General features: G+C 38.3%; 1 long non-coding RNA gene across 1 annotated transcript in view; it reads right to left on the minus strand.

Moving 5' to 3' along the window:
- Positions 1-8015: 8015 nt before the first annotated feature.
- Positions 8016-11308, minus strand: part of LOC111549263 — an 11671-nt gene continuing 8378 nt past the window's right edge. The window contains exon 3 of the long non-coding RNA XR_002733660.1: positions 8016-8668. This is a non-coding gene — a long non-coding RNA (uncharacterized LOC111549263). The remainder of the gene's footprint in view (positions 8669-11308) is intronic.

Raw genomic sequence — 11308 nt, forward strand, 5'->3', positions numbered from 1 at the left:
CTGAATAATGCATGAGTCTCTTAATAGCAGAACTGACAAAGCTAAAGAAAGAATTAGTGAGCTTGAAAACAGGCTATTTGAAAATCACTCAGAAGAGATGAAAGCAAAAAGAATAAAGAATGAAGCCTGCCTACAACATCTAGAAAATAGCCTCAAAAGGGCAAATCTAAGAAGTACTGATCTTAAAGAGGAGATAGAGAAAGAGATGGGGTAGAAAGTTTATTCAAAAGGGTAATATTAGAGAACTTCCCAAACCTAGAGAAAGATATCAATATTCTGCTACAAGAAGGTTATAGAACACCAAGCAGATTTAATCCAAAGAAGACTACATCAGGCATTTAATAATCAAACTCCCCAAAGTCAAGGACAACAAAAGGGGCTGGGTGCGGTGGCCCATGCCTATAATCCCAGAACTTTGGGAGGTTAAAGCAGGTGGGTCACTTGAGGCTAGGAGTTTGAGATCAGTCTCGCCAACATAGCAAAACCCTGTCTCTACTAAAAATACAAAAAACTTGTCAGGCGTCATGGCATGTGCCTGTAATCCCAACTACTTGGGAGGCCGAGGCATGAGGATTGCTTGAGCCCGGGAGGTGGAGGTTGCAGTGAGCCAATATCATGCCATTGCACTTCAGCCTGGGCAACAGAGCAAGACTTTCTGGAAAAAAAAAAGAAAGAAAGAAAGAGAGAAAGGATCCTAAAAGCAGTAGGAGAAAAGAAACAAATGATACGTAATGGAGCTGTAATAATTCTGACAGCAGACTTCAGGGAAAACCCTACAGGCCAAGAGAGAGTGGCATGACATATTTAAAGTGTTGAAGGAAGAAAACTTCCACCCTAAAATAGTATATCTAGTGAAATTATCCTTCAAACATGAAAAAGAAAGATAAAGACTTTCCCAGACAAAAGCTGAGGAATTTCATCAATGCCAGACCTGTCCTACACGAAATGCTAAAGGGAGTTCCTCTATCTGAAAGAAAGGAACATTAATGAGCAATAAAAAATCATCTGAAGGCTCAAAACTCACTGGAAATAGTAAGCACACAGAAAAACAAGGAATATTATAACACAGTAATTGTGATGTGCAAACTACTCATATATATATATGAAAAGTATATACATATATAAAGTATATTTATATATATATAAAGTATATTTTTATATATATATATATATATATATTTTTTTTTTTTTCTTTTTGTTTGAGATGAAGTCTCACTCTGTCACCCAGGCTGGAGTGCAGTGGTGTGATCTTGGCTCACGGCAACCTCTGCCTCCCAGGTTCAAACAAGTTTCCTGCCTCACCCACTCAAAAACTACTCTAATCTTAAGTAGAAGGACTAAACAATAAACCAATCACAAATAATAATTACAGCAACTTTTCAAGACATAAACAATATAATAGGATATAAAGACAAACAACAAAAAGTTAAAAAGCAGGGGAACAAAGTGTAGAGTTTGTATTAGTTTTCCCTTTGCTTGTTTGTTCATGCAATCAGTGTTAAGTTTTCATCAGTTAAAAATAATGGGTTATAAGGTATTATTTGCAAGCCTCATGGTAAACTCAAATTTAAAAACATACAATGGATACACAAAAAATAAAAGCAAGAAACTAAATCACATTGCCAGAGAAAATCACTTTCATTAAGAGGAAGACAAGAAAGATGACTACAAAATAACCAGAAAACAAATATCAAAATAGCACAAGTAAGTCCTTACTTACCAATAATTACATTAAATGTAAATGGGCTAAACTCTACAATCAAAAGATATAAAGTGGCTGAATTAATATAAAAAAAAAAAAAAAAAAAGAGAGACCCAGTGATCTGATGCATATAAGAAACACACTTTATCTACAAAGATACATATAGGTTGAAAATAAAGGGATGGAAAAAGATATTCTTTGCTAATGGAAACCAAAAAGAGCAGGATACTTATATCAAACAAAATAGATTTCAAGACAAAAACTGTAAGAAGAGACAAGGAAGGTCATTATATAATGATAAAGGGGTTAATTCTGTAAGAGGATATAACAATTATAAATATATGCACACAACACTAGAGCTGCCGGATATACATAGAACTGAAGAGAGAAATAGGTCCCAATACAATAGTAGCTGGAGACTTCAACACCCCACTTTCAGCACTGGGCAGATTACCCAGACAGAAGATCAACAAAGAAACATCAGATTTAATCTATACCATAGAACAAATGGACCTAATAAATATTTACAGAACATTTTACCTAATGACTGCAGAATACACATTCTTCTCCTCAGCACATGGATCATTCTCAAGGATAGACCATATACGTTAGGTCACAAAACAAACCTTAAAACATTAAAAACAAACAAACAAAACCCTGAAATAGTATCAAGCATCTTCTCTAACCACAACTGAATAAAACTAGAAATCAATAACAAGAATGATTTAGGAAACTATACAAACACATGGAAATTAAACAATATGCTCCTGAATGACCAGTGGGTCAATGAAGAAATTAAGAAAGAAATTGAAAAATGTCTTGAAACAAAAGATAATGAAAACACAACATACCAAATCTATGTGATACAGCAAAGGCAGTACTAAGAGGGCAGTTTGTATCTAAAAGTGCCTATATCAAAAGTGCCTATATCAAAAAAGAAGAAAAATTTCAAATAAGTAACCTGATGATGCATCTTAAAGAACTAGAAAAGCAAGAACAACCCAAACCCAAAATTAGTAGAAGAAAAGAAATAATAAAGATCAGAGCATAAATAAATAAAATTGAAATGAAGAAGGCAATGCAAAAGATCAAGGAAATAAAAAATTGGTTATTTGAATAAATAAACAAAATTGACAAAATGTTAACCAGACTAAATAAAAAAGAGAGAAAACTCAGACAATATCAGACATGAAAAATGAAACATTACAATGGATACCACAAAAATTCAAAGGATCATTAGTAGCTATTATGAGCAACTATGTGCCAATAACTTGGAAAATCTAGAGGAAATGAATACATTTCTAGACATATATGACCCATCAAAATTGAACCATGAAGAAAACCAAAATCTGATCAGATCAGTAATGAGTAATGAGATTGAAACCATAATAAAAATCTTCTAGTAAAGGAAAGCTTGAGACTCAATGGCATCACTTCTGAATTCTACCAAACATTTAAAGAATACCAGTTCTACTCAAATTATTTTAAAAAATAGAGGATGAGGGAATACTTCTAAACTCATTATGTGAGGCCAGTATTATGCTGATACCAATACCAGACAAAGACAAATCTAAAAAAGAAAATTATAGTCCAGTATCTCTGATGAGTATCGATGCAAAAATCCTCAACAAAATACTAGCAAACTGAATTCAACAATGCATTAAAAAGATGATTCATCATGATCAAGTGAGATTTATCCCAGAGATGCAAGGATGGTTCAATATACACAAATCAATAAATGTGATACACCATATCAACAGAATGAAGGACAAAAAACCATATAATCATTTTAATTGATACTGAAAAGACATTTGATAAAATTCAATATCACTTCTCGATAAAAACTCTTAAAAATCTGGGTTTAGAAGGAACATACCTCAACATGATCATAGCTATATGTAACAGACACAGCTAGTATCATATTGAATGGAGAAAACCTGAAAGCCTTTCCTCTAAGATCTGGAACATGAGAAGGATGACCACTTTCACCACTGTTGTTCAACATAGTACTGGAGGTCCGGGCTGGAGCAATCAACAAAGAGAAAGAAATAAAGAGCATCCAAATTTGAAAAGAAGAAGTTAAATTATTTTTGTTTGCAGATGATACAATCTTATATTGGAAAAACCTAAAGACTCCACCAAAAAACTATTAGAACTGAAAAACAAATTCAGTAAAGTTGCAGAATACAAAAATCAACATACAAAACCCAGCAGTGTTTCTATATGCCAACAGTGAACTATCTGAAAAAAAAAAAAATGTAGTCCCATTTACAATATCCACAAGTAAAATTAAATTACTAGGAATTAAACAAGTAAGAGAAAAAACTCTATAGTGAAAGCTATAAAACACTAAAGAAAGGAATTGAAGAGAACACCAAAAAATGGAAAGCAATGTCATCTTTGTGGATTGGAAGAATCAATATTTTTAAAATGTCCATGTGACCCAAAGCAATCTACAGATTCAATGCAACCCCTATCAAAATACTAATGACATTCTTCACAGAGATAGAAAAAACAATCCTAAAATTTATATAGAGGAAAAAAAGATGCAGAATAGCCAAAGCTATTTTGACCAAAAAGAATATAAATAGAGAAATCACATTGCCTGACTTCAAATTATACTACAGAGCTATCTATAGTAACCAAAACAGTACGATATTGACATAAAAACAGACACATAGATGAATGGAATAGAATAGAGAATCCAGAAACAAATATATATATATCTACGGTGAACTCATTTTTAATAAAAGTGCCAAGAACACATATTGGGAGAAAATCAGTCTCTTCATTAAATTGTGCTGGGAAAACTGAATATCCATATGCAGAAGAATGAATCTAGACCCCTATTTCTCATCACATACAAAAATAAAATCAAAATGGATTAAGGCTTTAAATTGAAGACCTCAACCATGAAACTACTACAAGAAAACACAGGCCGGGCGCGGTGGCTCAAGCCTGTAATCCCAGCACTTTGGGAGGCCGAGACGGGCGGATCACGAGGTCAGGAGATCGAGACCATCCTGGCTAACACGGTGAAACCTCGTCTCTACTAAAAATACAAAAACTAGCCGGGCGAGGTAGCGGGCCTCAGTAGTCCCAGCTACTTGGGAGGCTGAGGCAGGAGAATGGTGTAAACCCGGGAGGCGGAGCTTGCAGTGAGCTGAGATCCGGCCACTGCACTCCAGCCCGGGCGACGAGACTCCGCCTCACAAAAAAAAAAAAAAAAACACACAGGGTGAACTCTCTGGGACACTGGTCTAGGCAAAGGTTTCTTGAGTAATACCCCACAAGCACAGGCAACCAAACCAAAAATGGACAAATAAGATCACATCAAGTTAAAAAGCTTCACACACAAAGGAAACAATCAACAAAGTGAAGAGACAACCCACAGAATGGGAGAAGATATTTGAAACTACCCATCTGGGCCAAGCATGGTGACTCACGCCTGTAATCCCAGCCCTTTGGGAGGCCGAGGTGGGTGGATCACGAGGTCGGGAGATTGAGACCATCCTGGCTAACACAGTGAAACCGCGTCTCTACTACAAAATACAAAAAAAATTAGCCAGGTGTGGTGGCAGGCACCTGTAGTCCCAGCTACTTGGGAGACTGAGGTAGGAGAATGGCGTGAACTCGGGAGGTGGAGCTTGCAGTGAGCCAAGATCTTGCCACTGCACTCTAGCCTGGGCGACAGAGTGAGACTCCATCTCAAAAAAAAAAAATATTTTTTTAATTAATTTAAAAGAAAAATGAAAAGAAACTACTAATCTGATAAGAGATTAATAACCAAAATATATAAGGAACTCAACTCAATGGGAAAAATATCTAATAATCCAATTAAAAATCGGCAATAGAGGCTGGGTGTGGTGGCTCATGCCTGTAATCTCAGCACTTTGGGAGGCTGAGGTGGGCAGATCACTTGAGGCCAGGAGGTCAAGACCGGCCTGGCCAACATAACGAAACCCCATCTCTACTAAAAATACAAACATTGCTGGTCATGGTGGTGTACACCTGTAATCCCAGCTACTCGGGAGGCTGATACATTAGAATTGCCTGAACCTAGGAGGGGGAGGTTGCAGTGAGCTGAAATCATACCCCTGCACTCCAGTCTGAGTGACAGAGCAAGACTCTCCCTCAAAAAATGAAATAAAATAAAATAAAAATAAAAATAAAAATTGGCAAAAGATCTGAATAGACATTTCTCAAAAGGAGGCATACAAATGGCAAACAGGCATATGAAAAGGTGCTCAAAATCATTGATTATCAGAGAAATGCAAATCAAAACTACAATGAGATATCATCTCACCCCAGTTAAAATGGCTTATATCCAAAAGACAGGCAATAACAAACGGTGGCCAGAATGTGGAGAACAGAGAATCCTCATACACTGTTGGTGGGAGAGTAAATTAGTACAATCACTTCAAAGAACAGTTTGGAGGCTCCTCAAGAAATTAAAAATAGAGCTACCATACAACCCAGAATCTCACTGCTGGGTCTGTACTCAAAATGAAGGAAATCAGTATGTCAAAGAGATACCTGGGCTCCCACGTTTGTTTCAGCACTTTTCACAATAGCCAAGATTTGGAAGCAACCTAAACGTCCATGAAGAGATGAATGGAAAAGAAAATTGGTACATATACACAATGAAGTACTATTCAACCATTAAAAAGAATGCAATCCTGTCATTTGCAACAGCATGGATTGAACTGGAGGTCATTATGTTAAGCGAAATCAGCCAGGCACAGACAGACAAACATTGCATGTTCTCACCTATTTTGGGGAGCTAAAAATGAAAACAATTGAATCCCTGGAGCTAGAGAGTAGAAGAATGGTTACCAGAGGCTAGGAAAGGTATTGGAGGTGGGGTGGGGAGGAAGTGGGGATGGTTAATGGGTAGAGAAAAATAGAAAGAATGAGTAGGACCGAATGTTTTTTTCCTTTGAGATGGAGTCTCACTCTGTTGCCCAGGCTGGAGTGCAGTGGCACGATCTCAGCTTACTGCAACATCCACCTCCCGAGTTCAAGTGATTCTCCTGACTCAGCCTCCCGAGTAGCAGATTTACAGGCACCTGCCACCACACTCAGCTAATTTTTGTATTTTTAGTAGAGATGGGGTTTCTCCATGTTGACCAGGCTAGTCTCAGACTCCTGACCTCAGGTGATCCACTTACCTCGGCCTCCCAAAGTGCTAGGATTGCAGGTGTGAGCCACTGTGCCTGGTCAGAACCTAGTATTTGATAGCATAACAGGGTAACTATAGTCAATAATAATTTAGTCGTACATTTAAAAATAACTAAAATAATATAATTGGATGTTTGTAACAGAAAGGATAAATGTTTGAGGAGATGGATATCCCATTTTTAACCATGATGTAATTATTACATATTGCATGCTTGTACCAAAAGTATCTCATGTACCCTATAAATATATACGTCTATTATGTACCCACAAAAATTAAAAAATTTTTAAAAAATTGGAGGCAGTATTATTTTTATTTTTATGTGTGAAACAGCTCATAGGCCCTTAGAAATGTCCCAACCCCTTCGAGACCAGCCTGGTCAATACAGTGAAACCCCGTCTCTACTAAAAATACAAAAATTAGCTGGGCGTAGTGGTGGATGCCTGTAGTCGCAGCTACTCGGGAGGCTGGCGCAGGATAATTGCTTGAACCTGGGAGGCGGAGGTTGCAGTGAGCTGAGATCGTGCCATTGCACTCTAGCCTGGGTGTTACAGCGAGACTTTGTCTCAAAAAAAAAAAAAAAAAAAAAAAAGAAAAAAGTCCCAACCCCTCGCCATTTATCAATTATGCCTGGAGGATAAATATAACATGGAAATGGGAAAAAAAACCATGGATTCTGGGTTCGCCCCACCCCCACCCATCTTATCCAGGAATGCCTCTCCCATTTTAGGATTATGAAGTTATTCTGTGTTCATTTAATTTATCTGGAATTCTTTTGTATAGGGTGTACAAACCTAACTTCATTTTTATAAATGCAAATATCAAATTGTCTTATGTATTTGATTATTAGTGGAACACTTGTTACAGGGACTTGTTTATGTTTAGAAAGTCAGTTGGCTATCAGGACTACAGAGAGAGAGTCCAGGTTAGGAAAACAGATGAGAGAGGTAAAATACAGGTAAAGAATGGAGGAAATTATCCTCCTTTTCCCTTAGTGGAAAAAATACCAATCGTTCAAAATATCTTCAGATGACTTTATATATCGTATGTTACAAAGGTATAATGATTATAACTAATTACTATTTTCAATGAGATAACTGCCTAGTAGCACATGAGTAAAGAAATTCTAGGTAAGAGGACAAAACTGAAAACCAGAGTGGATCAATTTTTAGTTTCAGGATGTCAATGATCTCTTCTTTACAAAACAGCTGCATGTTAGAAGCATGTCTCAGGTAGGAACTTCCTAAAGGAAATCATAAAATTTGAAGTCAAGTCTGTACTGAATCTGATTCTGGACCCAGGAGGCAGCAGCCTTTAATGAAGCCTTCTGTGTGGGGGCTTCTTGGCTGTGCGTGAGAATTGGCTCCTGTGCAGGTTCACAGTAGTTGGTCTTTACCCAGCTTCACCGGAAGTCTGATCCTGCTTTCAAAAGTGCACAATGTGGAACACAGAGGTACCTACAGGACATGAGAGTGCAGGAAGAAAGTGGAGCCCCCAGCTTTGTCCTTGATGGTGGCTGTAGATTGGCTGTGTTCTCAGGCAGCCCTCTTCAAGTAGTTTGCTTTCTCTGGATTCTGGCAACGATGCGTTTACACACAGCCAGCACCATGATTCTGCCCCATCTTTTGTTGGATTCCCTAAACCCTGACCATACCTTTATAAATAGGCTTCTTATTAAACTCTGTTCAATTCCCTTGTTGAGTTGTGCAGTTTCCTGCTGGGATCTAAAGAATACACTCATTCTGTTCATTGTCGAGATTCAAAATAAATGATTCTCTTTGCAGTCCCTGGAAAAAGAGAATGCAGGTTTATTTCTACTTTACCCTTATTCTGAGGGTATAGCTTTTTGATGTCCCAGCCTTATGGAGAAGGAATTCCAATTGGACTTACCTTGGCTAGAACCTGGGCTTTAGCTCTTCATCCCTACACCCTAAGTCCTTGAAAACTGAAGGTCCAGCTCATCAAGTTCAGCAAAGACCCTCACAGTAAAAGTGAGCAGCTCCACTTGCCTCTTGAGTTCCAGTCCCACTTGAGGACTTGGCCTGAGAACTTTTTTTTTTTGAGCTGGAATCTTGCTCTGTTGCCCAGGTTGGAGGGCAGTGGTGCAATCTTGGCTCACTGCAACCTCTGTCTCCTGGGTTCAAGCAATTCTCCTGCCTCAGTCCCTGAATAGCTGGGATTAAGGTGCATGCCACCACGACCAGCTAATTTTTCTATATTTAGTAGAGACAGGGTTTCACCATGTTGGCCAGGCCAGTCTCGAACTCCCGACCTCAGGTGATCCACATGCCTCAGCCTCCCAAAGTGCTGGGATTACAGGTGTGAGCCACCGCACCCTACCTGAGAACTCTTTTCTTTCTTATCAGTTATTTAATGCTTTTACAAAGATGCTTAATCTTTTATTCAGGACTGTCCACTGTTTTCAGCATACAGCCACCATATTATCAGAAATGGAATTTTGCTGTCATTTTTTTATGACAAATGAGGATTTTTATCTCTCTTACACTCTTTTTTCTCTCCTCCCTTCATCCTCTTGATATTATATAGCATATTTTTGCCTGTTCTATATTCAGTGTTTCCTGTTTTGACTATGAAAATATTATTCAATGTAGAACCAAAAAATGTACTGTGATTACCTTTCCTTTCCCATTTTTCCTGCAGTTGTTAGAACTTTTCTTAATTTTCTTAGTTTTCTTTGAATACATGGTGTTAAACGAAGCTAAATTTGGCCTAAGGATGCCTCCATACTCTAGTCCTTACGTAATGAACTGCAACCTAGTTTATTACTTAAACTAACTGAAAGTCTAACTTAGGAGTATACTCTTGTGACAAACAGCTGTCCTAGTCAATTACAGCAGCTGACTTTCAATCACTGGTGGTTGAATAAGGCCAAGCACAGCTGGGCTTGGTGGCTCACGCCTATAATCCCAGCACTTCGGGAGGCTGAGGTGGGCAGATCACTTGAGACCAGGAGTTTGAGGCCAGCCTGGCCAACGTGGTGGAAATCCATCTTTACTAAAAATATAAAAATTAGCTGGGCATGGTGGCACACACCTGTATTCCTAGCTACTTGGGGACTGAGACACAAGAATCGCTTGAACCAAGGAGGTGGAGGTTGCAGCGAGCTGAGATTGCACCACTGCCCTCCAGCCTAGGCGACAGAGTGAGACTCTGTCAAAAAAGAAAAACAAGCAAAAAGAAAACTTGTCTAAGGTTTTCCTTTTTTTTTTTTTTTGAGATGGAATCTTGCCCTGTCACCCAGGCTAGAGTGCAGTGGCACTATCTCGGCTCACTGCAACCTCCACCTCCAGGGTTCAAGCGATTCTCCTTCCTCAGCCTCCTGAGTAGTTGGGATTATAGGCCCGGGGCCACCATGCCTGGCTAATTTTTGTATTTTTAGTAAAGACAGGGTTTCACCATGTTGGTCAGGCTGGTCTTCAACTCCTGACCTTGTGATCTGCTCTCCTCAGCCTCCCAAAGTTCTGGGATTACAGGTGTGACCCACCAAGCCCAGCCAGGTTTTCCTTTTAACAATGGCCACTCTGTGGTTGATTTTACTACTCCGTACTTATCCTAAATATCTTGATTGACAAATAGAAATGCTGGATGCAAATTATTTCCCTAAAGAGTTTTGAATGCATTTATCCATTGTCTCCTTGGTTTTAATGTTGCTATGGAAAAGCTTAATGTCATTCTGATTCCCAGTCTTTTGTGTATTTCTGCTTTTCCTCTCTGGAGGGTTTTAGAATCCTTTTTTCTCCTAAACTTTGATAAAATGAACTTGATATGTGTATTTTTTTCAAAAATCTATTTTACTAGGCATGTAGTCACTAATATCTAGAAATTCCTCTTCTTCAGTTTTGGACAATTTTTTTGAAGTATTTGATAACTTTTCCCCTTTATTTTCCCCTTTCCCTCCTAGAAACCTTATTGGTTAGATGTCAATCTTTTAGGGATGGTACTCTAATACTTTCATGTTTTATGTTCAATCTTTGTCTTGTTTTACTTTTGGTGAGATTTCTTTCATTTTTTTTCTCACCCTTCTGTTGAATTTTTAAAATTATTTTGATACTTTTATTTTTAAGAATATTTTCGGGCCAGGCACAGTGGCTGTCCCCTGCAGTTCCAGCACTCTGGGAGGACAAGGCAGGCAGATCACGAGGTCATGAGTTTGAGACAAGCCTAGTCAACAAGGGGAAACCCTGTCTCTACTAAAAATACAAAAACTCGCCGGGTGTGGTAGCAGGTGTTGTAACCCCAGCTACCCAGGCGGCTGAGGCAGGAGAATCGCTTGAACCCAGGAGGCGGAGGTTGCAGTGAACTGAGATGACTCCACTGCACTCCAGACTGGGTGACAGAGCAAGACTCCGTCTCCAGAAAAAATAAATAAATAAATAAATAAATAAATAAATAAATAAATAAATAAA

The sequence above is a fragment of the Piliocolobus tephrosceles genome, chromosome 7, assembly GCF_002776525.5.
Source record: "Piliocolobus tephrosceles isolate RC106 chromosome 7, ASM277652v3, whole genome shotgun sequence".
NCBI classification, from domain to species: domain Eukaryota; kingdom Metazoa; phylum Chordata; class Mammalia; order Primates; family Cercopithecidae; genus Piliocolobus; species Piliocolobus tephrosceles.